Consider the following 8549-nt stretch of genomic DNA (forward strand, 5'->3'; position numbering starts at 1 on the left):
GTTCAAAGCCAGCCTGGTCTATATAATAATTCCCAGGCTAGTCATGGCTGCACAGTTAAAGGGAAAAAGTAGTATGGTCTCAGAGTAGATACAGCTGAACAGGAATGCAAAGGAAGTCGTGAACTCTTAGTTGATGGAAATTGGAATATTTTAGAAGAGGTGACAATGGGGATCCTAGTTGAGCCTAGCTTAGCAATCACAAATAGAAAAGTCTTCTTGTTAGCTGTCTGAAGAATCAAGGAAATCAGTATTCCATACATTGTTCTACTAGACCAGCTGCTGCCCACAATCAGTGGATTGTCACTTCTCTAAAACCAGGCATAGCTGCTGTATTCACTCACATTTCAAGACGGAATCTGAGTTTCTACGTGAAGTCAACATGATTTTCAACTGTGGGCAGACAGATTTGAGAGACCCTATCATTGTGGTCAAAACCAATACAAGAAAAGACAAATCTGTACACAGGACTGTCTTCAACTTCTGGTCCCCCAAGCTCCATCGATGAAGAAAACTAAGAACAGTGCTCTAGGAAGAGGGAATGAAATATGTAAATAGTATGCAGCATTGTGAAAGACGCAGGGGAGTTCAGGGAAGAGTTGAGGAGTCTCAGGCCTATCTTGCTTTTGCTGCCTGGGGAAAGGAGGAGAAAACTGAGCCTGCCTAGGGCTGAGAGAGGAAGGAATCTTGAACAACATGCTCCAGATCTCGGATTTCATCCCGTGAGCAGAGGGAGTTGGGCAATGAAAATGTGCTAAGGAGAGGAACACGCGATGAGATCTATGTTCTGGAATTTTCCTCCTGGCAGCAGGAGGATAGAGCAGAGGTAAGGGGCTGGATGGAGGTGAGGCGTGAGTAGAGTATTATCCATGCATTCTTTGCTCACAGCGTCAAGTAATACCTTGCTAGAGAGCAGTCCAGAGTGACCCTTCTTCATGAGGCCAAAGTACCCAAGAGAATAGCCTTTCTCCATAAGATGAATTCCAGGGCTTCCCTGGCATCATGGGCCCTGACAAGCCTGCAGCCTGGAGGAAAAACTAGTGATCAGGGAGATTAGGGGGGTCTGTGTACGTGTGTGTGCCACAAACTTACTTTTCAGGCCCAGAATATCATAATCCTTTTGGATGGGAGTCAGTTCAGAGCCATAAATCACCAGACTCATCATTTCTGCAGGGAGATGTTTGCAACAGGCCTTGGGTTACAAGGAATGTAAATTTTCTGGAGGCCAGAAAAAGATGAATAAGGGCTTCTTTGGTTATTCATGCAGTTTGTACTCTCTCTCTCTCACTCTCTCTCTCTCTCTCTCTCTCTGAAATAAAACAGGACTGTCAACTTCACATGCTTTGCTCTTGGTTTCTGGAAAGTATTACATATCAGGATCCAGTGAGCTATGCCCTGCTGTCTCTCCCTGAAGTTTCCGTGGCAAGTGACCGTGCTGCGCAAATTGTCAGTCATATATGAGCAAATCTGAGCCAAGTGGGAACAATGGAGTGTGAAGCATGCAAAGAAAAGAACCACTTTAGCCACGTGCCTCTCTAGCCAGGACACCCTGAGACTGAGAGGATAAAAGAGAAGAATAAAAGATATAGACTGACAGTATGCAGGATCTCAAAGATAGGGACTGACCGTATACATGATCTCAAAGTAGGTCTTGCGCCAGGAACTCCAGAATTTACTTTTCTCTCTGTTCAGAGGTCTTCATACATGCGAGAACAAGCTGAGACTCAATTTATCCACCCATCCATCCACCCATCCACCCATCCACCCATCCATCCATCCACCCATCCACCCATCCATCTACCCATCCACCCATCCACCCATCCACCCATCCACCCATCCATCCATCCACCCATCCATCCATCCATCTACCCCACCCATCCACCCATCCACCCATCCACCCATCCACCCATCCACCCATCCATCCACCCATCCCCATCCATCCATCCACCCATCCCATCCACCCATCCATCCACCCATCCACCCACCCATCCACCCATCCACCCACCCATCCATCCATCCATCCACCCACCCACCCATCCATCCATCCACCCATCCACCCATCCATCTACCCATCCATCCATCCACCCATCCACCCATCCACCCATCCACCCATCCACCCATCCACCCATCCATCCACCCATCCACCCATCCACCCATCCACCCACCCACCCATCCATCCATCCACCCATCCACCCATCTACCCATCCATCCATCCACCCATCCACCCATCTACCCATCCATCCATCCACTCATCTATCCATGCAATGCATGCTCAGTTAGTGTGTCCTGGTTTGCTCTATGTGTCTGTGATAAAATACTTGAGCAAAACAGACTTGGACAAAGGGTTTATTGGTTTACATGTTATAGTCCATTATTGAGGAAAACCAAAACAGGAGCTCAAGGAACCTGGAGGCAGGAATTGAAGCAAACACTGTGGAGAAATTTTTATTTCCGGCTGACTTTTCAAAGCTTGCTCAGCTTGCTTTCTTAAACAACCCAGAACCACCTGCCCAGAGATGTTATGTCCAGTGGGCTGACCTCCCTTTCATCAATAGTCTATTAAAACTATTCTCACAGACATGACCCCAGGCTGATCTGATAGAGGCAGAACCTTAACTGATGGTCCCTCTTTCTAGATGACTCTAGTTTGTGTTGTGGTGACAAAAACTAACTAGCATAGAGTGCTTCCTGAGTGCTGGGCCCTGGATTTGGTGCTACAGATATGAATAGAATCAAAGTCAGAACCTGAGAGAGACCAAGAATAAACTTCATTTAATAAAGAGAGTGGAAGTGATGGTAGAAAGCCCATGCATTATAGTGACTGAGAATGTTTAGGCAGATTTTGTTTAGAAAGAAACATGCAAGACATAATTTGAAGGGCCAAGCAGAGTGACTGGTGTAAACAGAATCTGTAGAGAAGGACCGAAGGATGCAAGACTTTGGGCAGAGAGCCCAGGGAGGCTCCCTTATCTCCTGGCTGTTTTCTTCTTTGTCCAGCCAGACCTTCTTGTCCACAAAGTGGCCTTGACTGTTCCTTCCACTGAGTGTAGAGAACACAAGGAAGAACAGATCATTGCAACTTCATTTTCTGGGCTTCAGGAACAGCAGCATGGAAAGCCAAACTTCCAATGTCACTGCTGTGAAAAGGGGGACACAGGAGAATTGTAGTTTTCAAATACTCTCATTATTTTCTATACCTTCACTGCATAGAAATTCATGCACATATGGACATGTATGTGATGTCATAAGCACTTGTTTTCTTAGTTTAGGCCTCCATTTCTCTCTCTTCCTTCTCCTCCATCACTTCAGTCATGGTCTGTCACCCCACATCCTGCTCCTTCATGTCAGCAGTGATGTCAGGCAGGGACCTTGCTGGAAACAGAGGATATATTCATACATGGTACTCAGCCTGATCTTAAATAAATGATGGAACAGTTTTCCAGGTGTTAACAGGGGAATTAAAAACTAGCAGAAGATGATGATACAACCAATGTCTCTCTGTGCCTAAAGCACAGATTATAAAATATGACACAAGGTCCTATGAACATCACTGAAGTGGCAGCCGCCATCTGCAGTCACCAGCAGCCATGGAGAAGGAGAGAGGAGAAAAAACGCTCTGAGGTCATGCCCTTTCCTCCTTCCCATCATTGCTAGCTCTTCCATATTCACTCCAGCAGCTAAAAACCAAAGGGAACATGGGGCAGGAGGCTGAGCCAGTAAAATCCAGGACAAAGGGAAAAGAAGTAGATCCATGAGGCCACCAGAAAAGACCCAACACAACCTATGTGCTTGTAAAGTAACTACAGGCTACTTCAGATGCTGCTGTGGTCTGACATCCTATAAGACTAACAGCACATTTTAAACACGTTTGGCCACCTTACTTTTCCCATTCACTAAAATCTCACAGGCAAATTCTCTCTTCCCTTTCCAATAGCTGCAAACGTAAGTCATAAGATGAATATATGAAACGTTCCATACTTTGCCAGTATAAATAGTGCTAAAAACCACATACCATTCTATATTATGATTTTGATGTTCTACTGTACATTCCCAAGGTGGGAAAGACTTAGCTGAAGAACATGTTCAAGAGTACATGTTAGGATGGGTATTTTGAATCAGAGTTCTCAGAATGTGTTCATGCAGAGCTGTTTCACTTGAGACCCCGTTCCTTGTTCATTACCTACCACTCCATCCACACCACAGCCCATCTCAAAGACCACAGGGGAAGAGTTTGGGGTTACGTCTCCACTGTCTCTCACTCTTTCACTGGGAGCAGAGCAGCCTGGTGTGTGTTAAGCTTTCCATGTTTGTTGAATGATAAAGTAAATAAACCCATCCAAGTTGCACACTCTTCCAATTTCCCTGTCAGCTTTGCAGAGTGAAGAAACTTATATGATCTTGGGACTAAGGCTTTGTTATAGGGAACACACTTCTCAATGGATTCTTCTCTGTAGTCTGAGTGTCAGGCCTTGAGCTAACAGATAAGGTGTAAATGTGAGAAGCTGACCTTAATCTTGGAGGAAGGTTATGGGGTGTTAATAGGGTGTGTGTGAGAACAAGAGCCCTTTCTCTGACTTAGAATTGTTGTCTCATGTACTCTGTGGAAAAGAAGATAAAAACGGGACTTCTGTTTGTTGAAAATCATAGGGTCAAGTCTATAATATAGCATCATTCCTAAGAACCAAAAGCAAGGCTCAGTCTGCACATGCCATTTCTCCATAATTGTTCTTCCCTTCAGAATCCTCATACGGAAGGTGATGTTTCAGGCACCAGCTGTTGTGGCTGTTAGCAGCAGGATCCCTTTCAGAGTCAATGGTTTGGGGAGAAGTAGAAGAAAGGACCAGGCAGCATGATGTGTCTGCTTTTACACATGCACACACACATGCACGCATCCACATATACACAGTTGCATCCCGTGTTTGGAAGGGGAAGAAATTCTAGCTTTTGTGATTGTTACTTTGCTTTCATGGCTTTCACATTTTAGTATTTGTCTTCCTGGTGTCTTTCCAGAAAGCCTGGCTACATTGTGTTCTTCTGGAAAAGGCGTTTGTCCTTACCAGAAACTCTCAGCAGCATTCTCAGTGGGTCCCAGTGGATGTGGTCATGTGTGCAGCTAACTGAAAACAGACCTTCACTGAAGGGACCAGCTTTGGAGACTAACTCACATGACGAGAGTCAAGGGTCAGTGATCACTTGTATCCCTTCCCCAAGTCTCAGGAGAATGAACGCAGGAGAAACAAGAGAAAGTACTTCTACCTGTATCAGGTAATATCGAGGAATGCTGATGGGAATGTCATGGAACCAGGCTGTCCTCTGAAAGCTGACTTAGTCCTATCCAAATACTATTCCTCCATGGCCCAGGTAGCTGACAAATGACAGAAATGTATTTCTCTAAGTTCTAAAAATTGGTACGTCCAGGTCAAGGTGGTAGCAGCATCCATGATTGCTAATAGAATACTTCCTGGTTTTTAGAATACTTTCTTGCTGGTGATGGAGACAAGGGTCACAGGAGACCTCAGAGGGTCTCTTTAGGGTCTGAACGCTAAGACTCTATCCTCATGACAAAGTCAGTTCCACCACCTAATACTGTCTTAAGCAGGACTATGCTTCTACATATGAGTTCTACGGGACACCAATATCCAGTCATTGCCAGAACTGCTACACGTGTTTAGGGACATGAAGATAGGGCTATTGTGGTTATGAGAGGTGGTTCATCAAGTGGCTGGACGTGGAAAGGTCACAGGGAAAATGCAGAATTAGGTCAACTAGGAGTGGCAGAGGAATGGTCAGCATTGGGTGGGGACAATGTCCAAGTTCAACCTCAAAGTGTCTCAACCCTTGGACATTGAATTTTTGGGATGGTTACACAACCTCAGAAGCTCATCCCACATCTTTTATCTTATTTGCTAGAGGTCAGGCCTAGACCCTCTCACAGAGAAAGGTTTGCACAGGTGCCATATCAGGAAGCAGGCACAGTTGGGCGCTCTTTCGGGAGCTTCCTAGCACTGAGAAGTCAGTTGCTTTAGCTTCAACACCATTGTCAACTGGAAGAAATTCACACTCCGTACCATGACATCATCTATGCAAGTAAAGATAAAGATCATCTGTAGAAGTGATCAGATTTGGTTCCTTCAGAGCTATTAGTTCTATTCCAGATTAGCCATATGCCTTCATTCTGTCCACATTGCCTACATAATAATATTTTAGTGAGTGTCTATTCACTCCTTCTTCCTGTTGTACATGTCACATTCTCTCTGCATGCAGTGGCCAATTCAGTATTTGAAACATAGCTGATATTCACCATCTATTTGATGGTGATGATGGGGTGACCACTTGGATTCCCAGTGAACTTAAGGTCCTGTGGGGAGAGACTGTTCTCCTGGAAATAGCAGTATTAGATAGCGGGGTGCTCTAGAGGGAGATATTGGGCCCCAAGCTAGGTAGCGTTGGCTTTCCCTTTTCCAGAGTGGGACAAAGAAAATGAAAATGGTAAAATAGAGTTATGCCAACAACTTCAGTGTTCAAAAAGAGTAAAGGGTGAATATCTAAATAGTTTCTTTTCTCTTCATTTGCATTTGGCGATTTTTCTCCTCTGGAGATTTTAAGCATTACTCCCTCTGCTACGGCATGCTCTCATGCCAACATTGCTGACATTTAATTCTCTTTTCTAGTAACTTAAAATATTAGAGGGCCAGTGTTATGTACTCATGCATTGAAAGGAAGGACCACGGAGGCCATCTTGGAAATTTTACTTTCCTGTAGTATCTCTTAGGGTTTGTCCTGTGAGCTCACAACAGTGGCTTCTTGACCAGACCTGATGCCTGGATTCTCTTGTGTGTATCCACAACCCAGCTTCTTGTCCTGCAGTGATTACTAACGGTGACAGCTCCCACTGAAGATCTACCTACTTCCAAATCACCCTGAGAAGTGTCCAGGCTGGTCAATGGTGCATTGCTTGGAAAGTTTCCAGGAAGCTTAGCCTAGAGCTGTTTTATACACCCTCAGCCTTTGTAACTGTTTTATAAACATGCAAGCATTGATAGTAAACGCTGTGCTGCTTAAAATACCCAGAACTATTTATTTTTCCTTCACTTAGACTGATAAATATGCATTTTGTCACTTGATAACCATCAATTTTAAAGTCTTTTATCTTAAAGCCATTAACTTGACAATGTTCCTATTAAACCTGACTTGGTAGAACAGGGGGAGGTAGAGAACTTCTGGACCAGCACCAGGGCTGACTTACTTCCCCAGGGCTTGCCCTCCAGGCTTGTTAAGCCATTCTATTTCTGCTGCTACACTGTGTATGCCTTAAAGGCAGAACAGGGGTCCTGCTGGGCTTCACACTTGGGACTCTATCTCCATCAAATACCAGCATCCAGATACACAGGCAGCCTGGAGAATCTGAGCCTCTACACTCAAGGCTATGACCGCCAACTCTACTCTGTTCAGGCAGAGGACCACAGGGCTCTGCCTTTGAAGTGTTTGAAGGAGTCACTTACAATAAGAGAAAGCATCTAGGGTAAAGTAATAGAATAGGCAATTCAATCTCCATTTTTATTTTCTGAAAACTGACTTGACTCTCAAGTTCCTGAGGACACTTAGAAACCTGGAGCATGAACATAGAAAGGGGCTGCCTTAAAGAGTCAGTGTGTTTTAAAGTGCTAACCACCCAGACTCGAGCTCCTCATCGGGCTCTAGGCCCACCTCTGGAGCCTCAGTTTCAGTCTTTATAAAATGTTTCCACTGCTCCGTATAGTTCGTGCAAATATCAAAAGAAGACAATTTTCTGATTCCTGGATGCTAGAGCCTTTCTATCAACAACCTTAAGTCCTTTAAAAATACAACTAATCAAGAACTCTGTCTTCCACAGGAGAACTCAAGCAGTTCCATTGTGGTGCCTGGCAGAGGGGCAGCACGCACTAACTACTTGTTCAACTAACAAAGTAATCATTTAAAAATGCAATTTAATCATTAAAAAAAAAAGACCCAAAACTTGAAGGCACATTGCCAAAACTATGTGAGTATCCAGGGCCAGGGATCCTTGTATAACTCACAATTTCCCATTAGTTTTCCCTGTCCATGCCTCATACTTTATAAAGATGTATACATTTTTCAAAATGATTTGTAGGCAAAACAGCACTGATTTATGGAAAGTAATTCATAAATTATTCTCCAATACTAATTTCTTGGCATCTGAGAACCATTTTACATAGAGCAGGAATTCATATTTCCTATTGTAAATCACTTCGGGGACCAGGGATTACAGAGCCCTTTTCCCCCGTGTAAATGCACCCGTACTTGCCCCTACTCCCAGCTCTCCCACTGGACTTCTGAGAAGCTGAGAGCAAGGAAAGCAGAACACTCTGGAAGACTGGGAGGGAAAGTGGAGGTCTTTTGTATGTGCATTCTAACAGCTTTTAGAAACTTTCTCCTTGGGGGAGATGAAAAGAGTGATCTGAACAAAGACCTCCTAAGTGATGCAAAAATATTATGAGTCGGCACCTTGAACCCCCATGATTCACGACAAGAAGTCCCATTCAGAGTATCTG

This window comes from Rattus rattus, chromosome 1 (assembly GCF_011064425.1).
Source record: "Rattus rattus isolate New Zealand chromosome 1, Rrattus_CSIRO_v1, whole genome shotgun sequence".
NCBI classification, from domain to species: domain Eukaryota; kingdom Metazoa; phylum Chordata; class Mammalia; order Rodentia; family Muridae; genus Rattus; species Rattus rattus.